Raw genomic sequence first — 18,867 nt, 5'->3', positions numbered from 1 at the left:
ATAAGATAAGATAAGATAATTATATTTATGTCCAACCAATGACCACTTGAGTACACTGCTGCATATACAAAGCGGGAAAACCAAACGGTCTCCTATAAAATATACAATGCATGAAGTGAATCAAAGATACAATGCATGAAGTAAATCAACATCTGGCCCTCGCGGAGAAGATCCAGGAGCTAATAGGTCTAAGGATCAGACCCATCTTTGCTAACATCTAACGCTGAATGAATAACACTGAAGAAACTCAACAAAGTATGTTGGCCCGATGAAGAGCCGATGGCAAGTGTAGACTATCCACTAAATCGTATCCTGGGGGGTTCACACATTGCTGAATGTTGGAGGACCTAGTTTGTCTCCCAAGAATGGATCTGAGACGGAATTGCTGCTGGGGTCTCGTGTCGCAGGGTGAGGTCCAATAGATCCTCACTGATCTGAGTCTGGATACGTACTAGTATCAATCGATCTCTCGGTGCTCGTGTCTGAAGGCAGTACCGTGAAAAATGAATTGAGCAAAAATCATTTTATTCAAAGAGGAGCTCTAGGAACATTTTGAGTGCATATGAGTGGGCCCTAAAAGATTTAATGAAATAGACAATAGATATGAGTAACAATCCTTAACATGGGGTTTAACGGTAAGTTTCGCTGGGTGAAACCCACGAGATGAAGGTTCAAATCTCATTGAGTATATGCCCTGTTGTGTCTTGGCTAGAAGAGTAGGCGACCCTAGAGCGGACATCTCGGCTCTTGTTGAGGCATAAGTTAATTGCTATTGTGTGCGGCTTGCATGTTGTTGCACCTAGCCTAGGTTTATAGTGGCAGCCGGTTGGATTTGATCCTAGGTCTGTTCAGGATAACTCTCACCAGTTACCAATTATCCTAGATTAAAAAAAACAATCCTTAACACCCCTTAACACCCGCTCCTCCTGAAACAAGAGTAACATTCGACCCAGTTACCAATTATCCTAGATTAAAAAAAAACAATCCTTAACACCCCTTAACACCCGCTCCTCCTGAAACAAGAGTAACATTCGACCCTGAGAATGGAGAAGACAGACCCCGCAATCAATTACAGAGAAAATAATCGTTTGCAGCTTATGATTAGATTTTGAAACAAACAAGAAGAAAGTCCACCATTGTTGTAGTGATGCCCACCGAAGATGGAGGTTGTCTAACTAGGGTGAGATCAAATCTCACCGAAGCTAGGCTGAAGATCTCAGCGAAAACCTTCGCTTAAAAACTTGCCTGAGCTCTCAAAAGACCAATGAAAAAGATCCATGATCCAAATTTGAAAACTTCCCTGAGCTCTCACAATACCAATGAAGAAGATCCAAGATCCAAATTCCATGTAGGACCAAAACCATGTGCTCTACCCACCCTATTCCATTATCTATTTATTTATTATTTTATTTTGTCCAACTCTGTCAACTGATTGGGGATATTACAGTAACGGTTGAGAAAAGGTTTGAGGGCTTGTAATGCTTACAATGGCAGATGAGAATAGATGAAAATTCTCAGCGGACGGGGTGGGTATGAGCGTGTGTATGGGTTGCAGAGGAGATAGGGTTCGGAGCGACGATGCCGCGCAAATATCGTGTTTCAAGCTCAGATCAGCGAGAGAGCCTGAATGCAGGTAGTGGAACCCTAATATTGATTCGGGGGTTTTGAATTATTCTAAGTTATACGAGAATGATGGTTTTGCGGCTGGGCCAGTTGCGTTACCCAATTCTTTGCGGCTGGGCCAGTTGCAGTTTTGAGGAATTTGATGTGCGGCTTGTTGGGCCTAGTCAGGAACGACAGAGCTCGGACGGTGCGTCGAATTGTGTTGAGGCATCCACTGGTTTGTCGGGCAGTGTTTCTGATTTTGATTTTGTGAACCGTGATGGCTTTAAAATTGAAAGTAGTGCCGAAGGGAGTAGCAGTTTGGATCGCATCGGTGAACCCGAGAATGAATTTTGAAGTATGCCTTCTGGGGTTGGCAGTTCTGGGTCATTCGATCCTGCAGGGTATTCTGACAGTTTGCTTCAAAGGATATCGACAATTTACTATTGGCATACTCGATTGCAGTTTCTGTTTTTGTCTCACACTAGATGGGAAGCAGGTTCCGTGGACGAGGACGATGAAATGGAACTGGATACTCTGCCTGTACATTCCCTAATGGGGATGCATATGAGTGCGCAGAACGTTTACGGATGCTGAAATAGTTAGTTTTGCTTACAACACACGGATCCGGCCTGAAGAATCATCATCCGCTTCATCTAGGATGGCAATGCCACATATCAATGTTCCCGATATGATGCAACACAAGCGAGCTAAGGTGCACAGGTGAGTATCCATAATGTTCGATATCCATAGTGTAATTGTAATGCATTGCCACTTTTTCTCTACGGCGATTTGGATGGATGGCGATTATGTATTGAGGTATTTTTTGATATAAAGTCGTCTGTTCAATTATACCTACCTTAATTACTGACCTTAATTACGGTTGATTATTAGGTATCTTTAAATTTGAGACTCAATGCTTTACTGTTTCAATAGCTAAACTACTTTATCAATTGAAATTCGACTTCATCAAAATTCCATCATTCCTACCTCATCTACTCTGACTTATTTACGGTGTGTCCTAGAAATGGTTTCTGCAAGTGCGTAACACATTTCAGGCCCTTCGAGATGTATCCAAGATGCTGAATATTTCTTGGCCATTTCCAGCCATTTCTGGATATACTTCCCGATTAGTTCCTAACTTCCTTGGTTGCTTCTGGAAATCGCCAGTAGTTTTTGGCCTTATTTTGTGTTTTTGGTTTTCTATTCAAAACAAAGAAAGCTCACACAAAACTTACAAATTTCGACCAACCAAAACATGGGAAAACAGAACCCTTGAACGTTAAAACAAAACTACCACGGAAACCTGAGGGATGAAAGACTTGATCTTTTAAAACAGAACAGTGGAGCAGCAAGGATAAAAGGACATTAGCAGTACTATCCTGGTTAGTTTTTTCATAACAGGTGGGGAGAAAATGGTTCAGCGACCTCAATTGTCTTGGAGGATTAAATGCGTCACCTTTAGCTCCAAGTTTAGCACTAAAATTTGGATCCATGGACACCATTATTGAGATTTCTAACCAGGGGAAACAAAATAGCTAGGATATGTTGCAAGAACTCTTCTGCTGGAGTGTAGTTTCTTGATGATCGGGTATGATTTAGGAAGCAACCCGATAATGGCAAGCAACGTTGTTTTTCTCCTTTTTTCAATGGCAATGGATCGTGCTGCACCTGTACCCAAAAGTGTTGTAAAGGCTTTAAAAATGTCAATTGGGTCTCAAATTTTTAAAATTCAATTTAAATCTTGACTATTATAAAAATCAATTTGTTTCTGTCACTATGGTTTTCCAAACAATTTTTAATGAACAAATAGATTGTGTGGGCATAATTTATTTCTTACCAGTAAATATAGGGTTCGGTGATGCTCTTGATATCTACTGTCTTTTCTTATTTATGGGCTAGGCCTTAATCTACTTTCTTTTATTTTTTTATATGGAAACAATTTGCTTCCCTGTATGGGATTTTAATGGTGTTTAAATGATGACATGTCTTATTATTTTTTCACAGAAACAATTAGAAATTTTGTATTAACAAAGTAAAGATTGTGCCGAACCAAGAAAGCTACTTTACTTAATTGAAGTCCGAACTTGATAGCATAACCAGGAAGACCATAGAGGCATAGCCAACACAAACTTTTGTAATTTATCCTTTTTTTTTCATTCTGTCACCACACACACGTGCATGACACACACAAACAATACATCCATGTTTTCTGATTTTCCAAGATTATGAAATTGCTCTTTTTGAAACTTGTACCCATTTCAGAAACTTTTGCTATACACCACCCATTTATATAGGTGCATTGTTCTGGGTTAGTCTAAAAAAAGAACATTTGCCACTAATTAAGGTGGGCTTCAACGCTGATAACATTTGACCTGAGTCATACCAACTAATGGAAAGTGTAACTAATGTACAATAAAAGCAAAATTTTAGGTGGCAAGTCATTACTTTCCAGCACACCCCTGGTATTGTGAGCCTCATTGAGTCTCTGACTCAAAAGATCTGCTATGAATTTCTTAAACTTGTCTCGACCAAGTGGGTTGGTGAATATGTGAGCCAATTACTACTCCGTGGCCCCATAAACTAAGTCCATCACATCAATGGATTTAATCCGTAGGGGAATGCAGATGCACCGCTATGTGCTTGGGGCACTGATTAAATATATGATGTCTTGCTATCTGTAAGGTACTTTTGTTGTTGCGGAAGATTGTATTGGGACCCTATGGCAAGCTCCAATATGGACCCTTTGTCAAACATAGCATCACAAAATGGCTTTCTGTGGCTCTGTACTCTTAATTTGCAGAAGACGCTTCTTGTTCCAGAAAGGTATCATTGCTGAAGCAAGGCTAAAACAATAGTCACCAGCTAGCTTCTGAGATTCAACATAGTTAGAATCAGAATGTCTAGTCAACCTGAAATCTGATTTGTGAGTAAACTCCATTTTGTAATCAACACTGCACTTTAGGTACCTCAGAATCCCATTAACACTCTTCCAGCATGATATAGCCTAACAACAAAGGAAATCTCTAGGCATTTATTTGTTAGGTAAATGAGACTACTTATCAACTGCCTGTATAAGGTAAGATCAATAGGATTCTCATTATTATGGTTCATAACTTGACTCCTGCATCCATGGGAGTAGGGGATGGTGTTAATTTTAGTTAACAATGGTATGTTCTTTGCTTAATACAATTACTTCAATTTCTTTTTAGCAGGCCACTGACAATTTCCAATAGCAATCACATTAACCATATTTCACATTGACAGTAACTGTAGGTAGAACATGAACAATAAAATGTAGAAGATAAGCCAAGACAAGAGAACCCCAGATTTGGCGAATGCCAGGGAAAAACTCCAAGGTGGGGAAATCCCTTTGATTAATTCTTCTTGTTATTATGTCAAATGTTCAGCTGAAAGAGAGAGAGTACAAAAAATAAGTCAAAGTTGACTTGTCAAATCACAGTCAAAACAACCCTGTCAGAAAGTCAAATCAGCTCTAACCAGAAAGTCATCAACAGTCAAACTTCTCCAAAACAGTTCGGTCAATCACAGTCAAACTCAGACTCTTATGCTGGTCAAAATCAGCCCAAAACAGTCCATAAATCAGCAGTGAAACTCAGTCAAAGTCTGCACTTGAAGTATGCAATCAACCCTGCAGTCAGCTTTGGTGAGCATCCCCAGAATACCTCGGTTTCTGTGCCAATAGATTTAGCGCTCCAAAACCAAAAATTTGACCTAAAAATCACAGTCAAACTTGGTCAATGCACCCCTGGTCAATGCTGGTCAAATCTGCAACATATTCTTGAAATTCAGCCCTGTAATTTGTCCTAAAATTCATCCTTCTTTACTGCCACACGTGTGAGGAAAAGGGATGCCCAATACACTATATGAACCAATCAGATGAGGAGAGAGAAGAATATGTTGAGTTGATGAAGTGCCGAATGAGGGTGGAGGTTTCTCTTATTTATACAAGTCATTGAGCGTCAAAAGACATGTCTATTGGGCTTCATGAGCCTACATGATGATGTTGTCGACCTTAACAATTTGCACATGTGTGGGGTTGATCTCAAAAACATATTTCCCCTTGTTCAGATTTGATGATCTTTAGGTCAGTTTTGGTTTTCTCAAAAAGAGGAATTCAATGCAATAATATCTCCATCAAATGAGCTATCTAAAGTAGAATTTGGCCCTAGTTTCTAATTTTAACAGATGGTTTGCAGGCCTGCATCCAAATTGCAACAAAATTTCCCTATTGTTCTTTCTTTGGAAATAAATAGACTACTGCTTGGCTGTTGTTGGACCCAACACAAAAAAATCAACGAAGAAGCCCCATATCAGAGATCTCAAATGTCTTCATCATGCCCAACTTCAAGTTATCCACATGCTATGCACAACTTCCAGTGACAATCACGTCCTCAACAGTGTTATCATAACTGAACTGGTTGACCCCCCTCCCAAAAAAAAATCAATGAAGAAGCCCCATATCAGAGATATCAAATGTCTTCATCATGCCCAACTTCAACTTAGCCACATGCTATGCACAACTTCCAGTGACAATCACGTCCTCTGAAAAAACAAAGAATCAAGTAAAGATATTACAAGAAAAATTAAAAGACAACCTTTTCATCAATATGCTTTGAGGACCATGCATTTATAAGGAGAAGGCAATGTTATGAACATAAATATATAAAATAATATAATTAATAACTCATAATTAAATAATATTTATCATTAATGAAGAAACATATGAAGAGACATGTCCCAACTAAAAGACATGACTCCCCATGAAAGTGCATTCCCACCTAGCTATATATTATTATATACAGGGCCCTCATTTATAATATCAAATCATTTTACTCATACAATCTATATATTTACTGTCCTTATGGATATCTTTATATTGCAAGTATTTTGGATATTTAATTAGTAAGCCAGATTTGGTTGTCACAACTTCACAAAACCATATTGCACAAATTGATCATGTAACCTACTTTGAATCTTACAGGGTCCTCCTTAGCTTACATACCAAGTGCTCCTTACTCTTTCTTGTAAAACTAGGTTGCTGCATTATATAGTCTTCCTCTTGCTAATGCACCATTTAGAAATGTTGATTTGACATTCAGGTGATGAATGTCCCGACTCCCAATCATGTGAGTAACCATTGCAATCACCTCCACATAGAATTAATTTTTGCAATAGATGAACACTGAAAATGTCTCCTTATAATCTATCCCATTCTGCTGCAGACTGTGCATACCCTTGGTTACAAACCTTGCCTTGTACCTATCCACTGTATCATTAGGCCTCAACTTAGTCTTAAAGACCCGTCTTTTCTCAATAACAATTTATCCTTAGGCAAGTTCACAAATTCCCAATTAGAATTGCTTTCCACTGCATCTGACTCCTCTCTTTTGGCCTATGTCCAATGATGGTCCCTCGTAGCTCCCTCAACCGATGAAGGTTCAATGATGTTATCAATCTCTGCCAAGAAACCCAAATTGTCCCGAGAAGTCTTGTTATTGTATTTGCAGGGGCCCTTACTTTTTGTAGCATGCAAGTGTCTTAATGTCTCTTTAATAATCTTAATCTTCTGCTTCAATAATGTTTGTCCTCCTTTTTAAATAAAAAAGAATCTTGGACAAAAGTGGATGCACTTGGGTCACTTGCAAACTCAGCAGTTGAAAGCCGTCTTCTTGAAAAGTCATAAGAATCATAATCAATAGATGCAGGATGAATAATGACTTTTTTTGGGAAGAGGTTTGAAAAATTTCCTTATTTACATCAAAGTAAACAACAACTTGCTTACTCTTAGTAAGTTCATAGACGTGTCTCCTATATTGAAGATTATATTCCGAGTAACCTCCACTTTCTTGGTGGTTGCATGTTAGACACTGCAAGTATTTTTTTGCAGAGAATAAGGAAGAAAGCTTCTCTTCTTACGTCTATCATCAGATATTGTCTCTTCTACTTGGGACTGAGTTGTAACAAGTCAAATCTAACACTTCGATTTGTGCTATGTTGATTTCTACCATGTCCGGGCCTCCTTGGTGTCTTTTGTTCCACTGCCTTAACGGGACTCTCGTTGACAAGGAAAGAAATTGTGTGTATTGCTTCAACCCAAAAACAAATTATGTAAGTTATTTTCCTTTGTCATTGACAGCCCTCTTGATAATGTTGTGTTTTTTCTTTCCACGGTGCTGTTTTGTTCCAGAGTACATGGTGCAAACACTACTCTCTAGATCCCATTTTGCTTGCATAAGGTTGTAATCTCATTGGAAGTGTATTCACCTCCAGTGACACTCCCCACACCTTTTTTTCATTACCACATTTTTTCTCTATTCCAAATTCTGTGGAAGTCTTGTTTCCATATTCCAGCCTTGAATTATATGAAAGTTTTGAAGTCTAAGTCACTGGGTTTGGCGAATTTAATCCTAGGGATTCAAAATTCGCCGAATCTCAAGCAAACTCGAATTTGTTCAATCATGTTCGCCGAATAAAATGACGAACACGAACGCGAATGTCGAACCCAAACTTGATCGCCGAAAATGAATTTCGCCTTGAAATTGCCATGAAATTCGTTCAAGTTCAATTTTATCCAGTTTAAAAAATTGATTTTTATGTGGGCCCGGTTAAGTTACTTAGGGTTTCGTTGGCCGTTGTTTAAAAAAAATAAAAAAAATCACCCGATTTATGTATGCCATGGGCAGGGGCTTGCATTTTGTTTCATTCACGAATTACAAATCGCATACACAGAGTAGTGATCACTGAGCACAACTGCACAGCAGGCCAACAACACTACCACTACAATCTACGCAGCACGACAACAGTGAGCACTGTGCACGCTACGCCTATGCCATCTCCAGAGTCCAGACTCCAGTCTTCCATAGTCGTCGTCGTCGGCTCCACTGTCTAGACTCCCGCCCGACTGGTCGACCGTCCCTCTAGGCTCTAGCCTCACACTGTGTGCAGTATAGCATCTGTTCAACCAAATCATAAGACTCGGTGTCACAGGCTTAGGCTTCAGCAAGCCGCATGGTCCAGACTCCAGCCTCCGGGTAAGTCAAAAATTAAAATGTACATTTCTTTTTATCAGTTAAAAATTAATAAGTTAATATATACAAATTACAATTTAGTAGTTTTTTTAATTTAGATCCATACTCTTTAAATTTATTTTATAAATTATAGTTTCATAACTTCATTTAGTGAAAAAAATATAAAACTAATTAAAATGTAAATTAAAACAAAATTGCAAATATTTCAGGCTTCAAGCCTTCACCTCAGTGTTCAACAATCAAAAGTTCAGAACCTTCAAATTTCAATAGCACCCCTAAAATCAACTGCTGTAGCATGGAATGTTGTTAAAAAAGAGGGGGAAAATCTTTTGTGTCAGCTGTGTGGACATCAATTCACTGGCTCTTTAACTAGAGCAGTGGATCACCTTCTTAGTATTTAGCAATGGAAGTGAAGGTGGTGTTGGAGGTTGCACTAAGATTTATGAAAAACAAAAAACCCAAGTGGAGAAAGACTATTTCACTTCAAAGATAGAAAATGAGAAAAGGGAAAATAAGAGGCAACGAATTGAAAGGGAGATTGCCATGTCTTCCTCCAACACCATTAATTCAATTTCAACGATTGGTGGATCAAGTTCTACTCAAGTAAAAACAGGTGGAACAAAAACATTAAATCAATTTTGGAAACCTGTGGAGAGACAAGAAGTTGATGATGCTATTGCAGAATTCTTTTATGCACGTGCAATTCCCTTTAATGTGGCGAGGAGTCCATATTTTAAAAATGTAATTAAAAAAGTCATTGATTTTGGGAAGGGCTATGTTCCTCCCGGATTTGAAGCTTTAAGGACCACTTTGCTAAAGAAAACAAGAGACAGAGTGACAAAAAGGTTGGTTTAGATTAAAGAGTCTTGGAAGCATACAAGATGCACAATTTTGAGTGATGGTTGGTTAGATTTGTGTCATCACCCATTGATCAATGTGCTTGTTTATAGTCATCAAGGGGTACTTTTCTTGAAGGCGGTTAATGCAATGGATCGAGTGAAGACATCAGAATTTATTTTTGAAATTTTGGCTGAAACAATTTAAGAGGTTGGGGAGAAAAATGTGGTCCATGTTATTACAGATAATGCATCAAATTGTGTTGGTGTAGGGAAGATGATTATGGAAAAATATAATCACATTTATTGGACCCCTTGTGCAGCTTACTGCTTGGATTTAATGTTGCATGATTTAGCCAAATTTCCTTGGGTCAATGAGACAATCCGAAGATCCAAAACAATTGCAAACTTCGTCATCAACCATCGTCTCACTTTGAGCATATATAGGAAGAATGCATCAAAACAGTTGTTGAGGCCTTGTGATACAAGGTTTTCCGCTTTTTATATTACTCTGAAAAGTGTTGTTAAGGAAAAAGCAAGCTTAAGAGTTGTTTTTTGCAATACTGAGTGGGAGAGATTTTCCCTTTCAAAATAAACTAAGGGGAAAAATGTTGAAAAAATAGTGCTCAATAATGGCTTTTGGGAAAATGCAAACAAGGTTTTAAAAATATGTGGCCCAATTGTTAATGTGCTCTGCATGGTTGATGGTGACAGACCTTGTATGGGTTTTGTTTATGAAAGCATTGATCGTTGCAAAGAGGCCATTGCAAGTGCTTTTAATAATGTGGAAGCTGATTACTAGGAGATATGGGATTTAATTGATCAAAGATGGAAGACGATGCATAGTCCATTACATGCAACAACATGCTATTTGGACCCTAGATTGTTTGGGTTATCAAGACATAGGGATGAAGAAGTCATGAATGGACTTATCTAGGCTATTGAGAAGCTAAATCTAGATCTAGTAATTGCTAGTTTGGTCAGATGTAAGTTGAGGGCATACAGGTTAGAAGAAGGGTTATTTGGAACACAATCAACAAAGTATGATAGGAGCATAAGTGATCTAGCAGTATGGTGGGGATTTTATGGTTCAGGGGTAGCATAATTGCAAAATTTTGCAATTTGTATCTTAAGCCAGGGATCAAGTGCATCCGCATGTGAAAGGAATTGGAGTTCCTTTGACCACATTCATTCCAAGAAAAGAAATAGATTGTTATATGGAAGATTAGAAGCTCTTGTTTATGTTCGTAGTAACTTGGAGCTGGCTTTGAAAAATGTGGCTAAAGAGTAATCCAATTCCTCTACTCCGTGGATCAATCCTGTTCCAAATGCATCAAGGGATGAAGTTGATTTTTACATTGATAGTGACATTGACAGGGAATTGAGTGATGAATTTGACCCTAAAGCATCTAGCGAATTCACAACTCCTACTACTCTTGATGATATAGAACTTTTTGATATAACAAGTGGACCACAAGAACATAAAGAATAAAACTTGTGTTCCTGTTTTAGACTTCTAGTTTACTTTTTGCATGAACAGTTTTCTAAAACTGCCAAGTTACTTTAAACTTTTGAGTTTATATATTTTGAATACTTTTTTATTAGATTGTTATTCAATATATGAAATTTGATATGGCCGATGGTTTTGTTGAATTTGATATGGGTGCTAATGTCTATGATGAATTTCTCACCTGGTTTACTATGTATGGAAGTTGGTTCTTTATTGGTACTCTCTTTCATGGTTTATAAAATTATGTGGAAATGATTTAAATGTCTGAGCAATAATCCTATGTGTTTGCAATGTGCATTATGGACTTTGAAATTTGACTTTAAATTGATATATATATATATATATATATATATATATATATATATATATATATATATATATATATATATATATATATACATTCATTTTTTTTTCAAATTTTTATGTCAAATTTTATGGGCAAAATTTTAGGTGTTGAACTTCATTCAAATTTCAAGGTTGTCGAACTTGAACACGAACACGAATGTGACGACTTAGCTTGAAATCCTGAGACTTCTCCTTGAGGAAGTACACCCCTACCTTGGATAATCAACAGAGATTATGTGATAATTACCTTGCTCCCCCAAGCACTTGTTGGTTGTGCCACATATGTTTGAATGCATGTTGTTTAATGATGCTTGTGCTCTATGTGCTAGAATTTTGTCAGATTTCTGTTTATTTTTTTTTACCATAGACACATGCTTCACAAAAGAATTTGTTCGAAGTAAAAGTAGGTAAACAAACAAATTCCATTCAACTTCCTAAGACCTCATAAGTTCATAACCCAAATGTCCCATACATTCATGGCATATCTTTAGTTTATGAGATATCTGAGATTCATTTGCAGAATTAGAGTTTTAGACAAACTTCCCATGGGGTTTTTATAAATCAATACTCTATATTTTCTTGAAAGGATATCATTATTCTTATTTTTCACAAGACATTTGCCATCTTTGAATTGTACAATATGGCGATTTGCAATTGCACCCAACCTTGCTACGCGAATAACTAGAACAATTGATCAATATTTAAAAAAGAAGTTGTTCAAGGCTTCTGCCTCTTCCCTATTTATAATGTATGAGGAATGCCCACGGGATTGAGATGGCTCTTTTGCCTCATTTATACAATTCTTGATCAACTTTGTTATATTTTGAGTTGTTGTAGAACTTTCTAGCATTCTCAAGCAATATTGAAAATATTCTTTGACTTGGCCCTCTAGATTTTCCTCCTTTCTTGGTGTTTTCAATTCTGACCAAGGTCTTGAAGGTCGCGGGGCTTCTCTTTCATCACAGTACCTCTGCAGTTCAAACATAACTTCCTTTTTTTTCTTTGCATCGAACTTAGGAAGTGGTACTGCTTTCCTAATTACCACTTATCTTCTTGGCATCAATTGAGTAACCACTGCAGGCTCTCTAGTTGCTCCCGTCATGCGTCGCCTCTAGTGTGTGCTCCTCCTCTTGTGACTATTTTGATATTAGCAGGGTGGTCATTTGCATCATGTCTCTCAGTTGTGACCATGTGCACTGATCCGATGGATCAAAATAGTGCTTAAAATTCAAAGTGTGCGGCAGAACTCGAAACCTGAATGACCGAATAGATCTCAACAATATGAATCCAATGCAATTCGTTTCACTCAAAACCAATATCGTATGTTCTCGATATTGCGTTTTGATCGAATTGACAAACATGCAAATTTTGACAAAAAGGACAGTTTATTGGACATTTTTGGGCCCATGGCAGGCTGCCACATGGCCTCGCTAGATTGGTCGAAATAAATAAAAAAATTGATGTGCAAAATTTTTCTAAGGTTTGAATTTTTGAATATTGTGGCTGACTGGGTATTTATTTGGCCAATTATGGAGGGCCACGTGGGCCAACCAATGGTGGCCACGTGGCCTTCGGAGGATGCATTAAAAATTTGGCTAAGGGTCGAATGGAGGCCACGGGGGTCGAACCCACAACCTCAACCAACAACTCCAACGACCTAACCAATTGCACTGCGATGTCACTTGTTAAACTAAGGGTGATAAACATTATTTAAAGTTTGCAGTGTGTGCATATGGGGGAGGGGGCCGAGCTAAGCCCTAGCCCCTGGCCACCCCAGCACCACGAGACCACAAGTAGGGGGCCAAGGGGCTAGGCCTTAGCCCGACCCACGACCACAACCCCAAGCACTTAACGCAGTCAGAATCAGTGCTGAACCACAATAGAACAGTTGGAGGGGGTCAGCCCCAAGGCACATGGTGCCATATAACCTCGGGCACATCGGAAGGAGGGGCCAACCTCGGGTTGTATGACCTTCCCATGTAACCATAGGCGTGGAGAACTAGCAAGGGCTAGCCCATGGTCACAGGTGACTAATAAAACTAGAAGCGCGCGCTCAGCTGGGTGCTAGACAACATCCCTGGAATATTGCCCCCCTATGCGGTCTTATGGCCACCACATGACCACAAAATTCGGAACTGGGGGCTTAATGACAGAGTTAACTGTCCTACAATTTCGCCCTTCGAGCGGGACTGTAGGCCAGGTTTGCGCGTGAGTTTGACGTTTGGGGCGCTCAAGCCAGGTTTAGGCTGAATTGGAGGATGATTAGCTGTAGAATGGAGGAAAAACTTGAAACAATACTTAATTTTTGGCCAAATGAGGTGCATAAAGAACCAAAATGGGGGTTTTTGACAGTGCCAGATCCATTGGAAACATCAGTTCTGCTGTTTGAGCTTTGTAAAGCATGTAAACACACTTTTGAACATTTTTAATGAAAGAGGCCCTGCATTGGAAGCTAGACCAGGAGATGTAGCCCAGGAGAGGGGTGAACTCTTTTATCATGTTTTGTGTTATGTGTTTTAGACATGCTTATTTTTTCTCTATTTGGCTATAAATTGTGGTTAAAATTTACTTGTTTGTGTTTAGTACGCTGATCCTCTACCCAAAACACATATAAATTTAACTTGAAAATTGTTAAAAATATTCAAGTTAACATACAGATCATGCACATTCACTGCTCTTTTGGCCTCCAATTTTTTTAAAAGATTAGGAAAATCTTTTGTGTGTTATGCATTGTAACAATACCTGCAAAAAACTCGTACTGAACTCGAGGCTTAGTGCAAAATATTTGCATGTGCCCAATCTCTCTGCAATTAAAGCATGTTGGCAGTCTATCGCCTCCTCTACCACGAGTCCCAAACCCTCTGTCACAGTCTGGCTAACATTGTTGTTGCATTGCTTGTTTGTTTCTCTATGGATGAAAGTTTCTTTGTTCAAATGTCTAGGCCTCTGCCGCCTACGAGTCTGTTTCCAGGACTTGGTATGCTTTGGATGTCCTCTCCTTCATTATTTCCAATGTGCGACCTGCCTGAATGTTATGGACTATACTTTTGCATACTCAGAATGGAGTGTGGTAGGTTGTTTGATATTTCTCCATCAAGCAGCAAGACCTTGGATTATGTCCCCACTTTCGGCATAGCTCATAGTATTTTTCTTTTCCTTCTCTAAGCAGTGGGTCTAGTGCCCCTATCGCAACATAGTTAGTCATTGCTAGGCATTTGTTTCTCAAGTGCCATTCTCTGCCACACATAGTGCACTAGACATTCTGATGCACAACCTTTCCCTTTCACCACTTCTTGCAACTAGAGAGTCAATGCTACCAGTTGCAATTACACTTGTGCCATTCTTGCTGATCCTTTTGCTCCACCTGGAGTTGACTCTAGTCTCATTTCTATTTCCAGTGCCTCTGACTGCGATGTCACTCTCTACTGAGTGAGAAGTATCCTTATATGAGGAAGGAGTCATGCAATAAACTATTCTTTGTGTTGTGCGTCAGAAATTTTAAATGTTAACATGTCCAATAATATCTTGAACATCTAGTCATAGTCCCACACTGGTTCTCCTTGCACTTATTTAATTTCTTTGATGTCAGTTTTGAATTCAGATTCAAACTTAGGGTTCTGAAATTCCTTTAACAAGGCCTGCTTGATCTCTAACAAGTTCCTATTCTGACTTCTGGCATAGTTGCTTTGTATTTCATATACCAAGTTAACGCTCTATCTCAGAATGTTGTTTCAAGCTGTGCAATCTTTTCCTAGTTTTCTGGGGTCTGCTTCATCACCCCGATTGCTTTGCACGTGAACCAATGCTAATCAACATCGCCCCTTCTTATTCAACACATTTTGTGTGGCAACGAGCCCCATAACCATTTCATCTTCAACACCTTTACTACATCTAACTACTCAACATTGACCATTCCTTCACTTGAGTGTGGAAATGTAGTGTATATCCTAGCAATGGATTCTAGAGTGTTGTTCTATTCAACTCACTAAGTTATCCCTTAAAATGTATCAACCATATAACCTTCTTATCAAATATTTTCATGTCAATCCTAACATTTGATCAGTGGTTATATCTTCACCTAGATACAACTTGGATTTATCTTTTAATAGTTTCACACACCTACAATTTTCCTCATCACTTATTTACGTTGTTTAATTACATGAACTACTGGTTAAATCCCAAAGATGGAAAATAGCTTAAGGTCATACCTATGATTTCACTCCAACAAAATGATTTTGGTTATGCATATATCTCTTGTGATGAAGATAAAAATTTACTTGGTGAACACCATTTGCTAATGTGTGCCTAGTGCCAAGTGTCAAGTGTCAATGCATGCCAGTGCATGCCAATGAGTGCTAGGGAATGCCAACGTGCAAGGGAGTGCCAAGGAATTCCAACACATGACAATGCATCCCAAGAATTCCAATGGATGCCAATGCCAAACCATGCCAATCTGTGCTAGCTAGGGAGTGTCAGGGATTGCCAGGAAAACACAAGGGAGCACTAGGTTAAAATGCATGGAAATTAACAAATAAGAGGGATGCCATGGATACCTGTCAGTGCCACGATGTGATAGGGAGTGCCAATGTGTGCTAGTAATGCATAAATATGTTAGGTGATAAGACATGCCAAGTGACAAGGCATTCTAGTGTGTGCCCATACATGTTAGGGAGTGCAAAAATGTCCTAGAAAAATATTCAGTTCTAAAATATAAGAGAACAAGACATAGACTAGTTAACTTTCAAAATATCTTCAAGACACAATCATATATAACACAAAATGGAGAGGGCTTGTATTTAAACATATGTAATAGTAATTACAATTGATATTCAAACTGTATAACAATTTTTTTTACGATCTTTACTAACATTTATTAGAATTTGTTAAATGTTTTACATCTTAGTGGTAACTTATTTGAAATTTTATTATCGTATGTGCACTTTGATATGATGTAATATGACTATCATTTCATTTCATATGTTGTAATATTAGTTATACAATAGATAAATTAATTATTGCATGAAATAAATAATAATTTTTCATTCTATTTTTTTTTTTTGCAAACAAAGATCTTCTAGAATATCTGAATGATCTTCATCACATAGAAGTAGATCATGTTGGTTCCTATGTTGAGATGGTAGATGATGCTCATGATGACAGATACAAATGACAACGAGGCCAATGCCAATATAGATGACGATGATGATGAGACAATTGTTGGTAGAAGCCAGTGACATTCATGATCATATAGACTACATCATGGATAATTTTAGATATATTTTTATGATGCCGATTTTCATGGTTATTATCATATGTATCATTTTCACGGCCTTCAGTACCATGTTATTGTGTTGTATCTTTTTAATGTATATCATTTGGACATGACTTAATATTGACTTGTATCATTTTTGTCGTACATAATTGATCATTTTTATTTATATCATTTGGACATGACGTATCATATTGACTTGTATCATTTTTGTCTTACATAATTGATCATTTTTATTTATATCATTTTCACATGATGTATCATTTTGAATTATGTCCACTGTTGGACATGTATTATTTTCACATGTTATTGATCTACTAGTATATGTGAATTTCACTTGTTTTAGCTACATATGATGATTTTATCAGTATTGACTCATCAATTTTTATATATTGAAAGTGGTTGATGATTTAGATGCATATTTATTACGTATGATGGTTGTGATTTACTGCTCATGATGGATGTTGCCAACTTCTCTTAAATTATATATATTTCACCTGTTTTAATTATAGATGATGATCATGTTACAATAATAATTACTTTGTTATTTATATACACTGGATGTAGATTCTATTTTGATGGAAATTTAATAAGTATAATGATGTTATTAATTTGTATGGATGTCTGTTTCCCTACAAATTCCTTCTAAATGTTATCCTATAATTTTTTTCAAATGCATTAACATGACTTATTGTATAATCATATAATTTATTTAAGAGACATGATATATTTAACTAATTAAATTGAAATAAAACATATTAATTTAATTGTATGCAAAACAATAATCATTTTTGGAAGTAAAAAAAGAACCAACAATGGAAGCCAAATTGGAAGCAAAATGGAAAGCCACACTAGAAGCAAAATGGGAAGCAAAAATGGAAGAAAAACTAGAAGCAAAACAGAAAGAAAAACGGGAAGCAAAACTGAAAGCTAAATCAGAAGCCAAATTGGATGCAAATCCTAGTGCTAAATCTAGCGCTATTCTTCGTGTTATGCCTAGCGCTATTTCCGGTGCAATTTCTGGCGCAATTTTTGATGCTATTTTTGGGGCAATTTTCAGTGATATTTATGGCACCATTTTTTTGGCATTATTCCAAGCGCTAAATTTGGTGCTATGATAAACATTTATGATTGCATCGGAAAAGGTGTCCAATTCGTGAACTAAAATACACTAAATTCAGACACTATTTTCTTGTTCTGTTGTAGTGAAACCCAGAGTTGTTGAAAATGTCCATATTGGCACATCTTGTTGTCTCGATGAGATTAAAATTTATAAGGCCCCTTTTCAAGGATTTTGTGACGTATTTTCTTGGACATACGAAGAGATGTTATGCATAGATCCAAACATTATGGTGCACGAGATTAAAACCTCTCTGGATGCTAAATCTGTTCGACAATGTTTATGTCTGGTTCACCCAAAGAAAGAAGCTACCATAAAGGAAGAAGTTGAAAAACTTGTGTGTGCTGGTTTTATCTATCATGTTCCTCTAACTGACTGAGTTTCAAATATTGTTCCCGTTATGAAGAAACATGGTACGATCAGAGTATGTGTTGATTATAGGGATATCAATTGAGCTTGTTCGAAAGACAATTACCTGACCCCTTTTATCGACCCAATAGTTGACAACTTTGCTGAAATTGATTTTTTTCATTTATGGATGGATTCTCCAGTTACAATCAGATCAACATACTGCCATTAGACTAGCATAATATGACCTTGATTTTTTGGTGGGGGACGTTTGTCTATCCTTTTGGTCTAAAGAACGTTGGCGCAACTTTCCAAAGGGAAATGAACTATGCTTTCCATGATATCAAGCATATAGTGCAACCCTATTTGGATGACTTTCCTGCTCACTCTAAACGTCATGTAGATCATCCAATGCATCTCAGAGCAATCTTCCTATGCTGTCGACATTATAATATAAGGTTAAACCCACATAAATGCATATTTTGTGTCCAATCTGGTTGAATTCTAGGATTGATCGTGTCCAAGAATGGGATTCACATCAATCCTATGAAAGTCCAGGAAATCGTTGATTTTCCTGTTCCCTCTTCACACGTTTAGTTACAAGTCCTTCAAGGGAAGGCTAACTTTCTATGAAGATTCATTCCTAACTACGCAAAACTTACAAAAGGATTTACTCGCTTACTAAAAAGGGGGTTCCTTTCATTGGGATCACATTGCTCAAAAAATTTTTGATGCTTTGAAAGCTTTGTTAGCTCGCACATCTTTGCTATACTCCCTTGATTATC

The 18,867-nt window shown here is 37.6% G+C and overlaps 1 long non-coding RNA gene across 1 annotated transcript; it reads left to right on the top strand.

Moving 5' to 3' along the window:
• Positions 1-1,400: 1,400 nt before the first annotated feature.
• LOC149163167 (uncharacterized) lies at positions 1,401-16,803 on the top strand. Its single transcript, XR_016261972.1, has 2 exons — positions 1,401-2,325; positions 16,506-16,803. It is a non-coding gene; the product is annotated as an uncharacterized LOC149163167 (long non-coding RNA).
• The last annotated feature ends 2,064 nt before the right edge of the window (positions 16,804-18,867 follow it).

Source organism: Pinus tabuliformis, chromosome 5_2 (assembly GCF_031772625.1).
Source record: "Pinus tabuliformis cultivar Carrire ecotype Pingquan chromosome 5_2, CPIR1, whole genome shotgun sequence".
Taxonomy (NCBI): domain Eukaryota; kingdom Viridiplantae; phylum Streptophyta; class Pinopsida; order Pinales; family Pinaceae; genus Pinus; species Pinus tabuliformis.
Note: the sequence above shows the minus strand (reverse complement) of the source record. Positions and strands in the feature narration are given on the sequence as shown.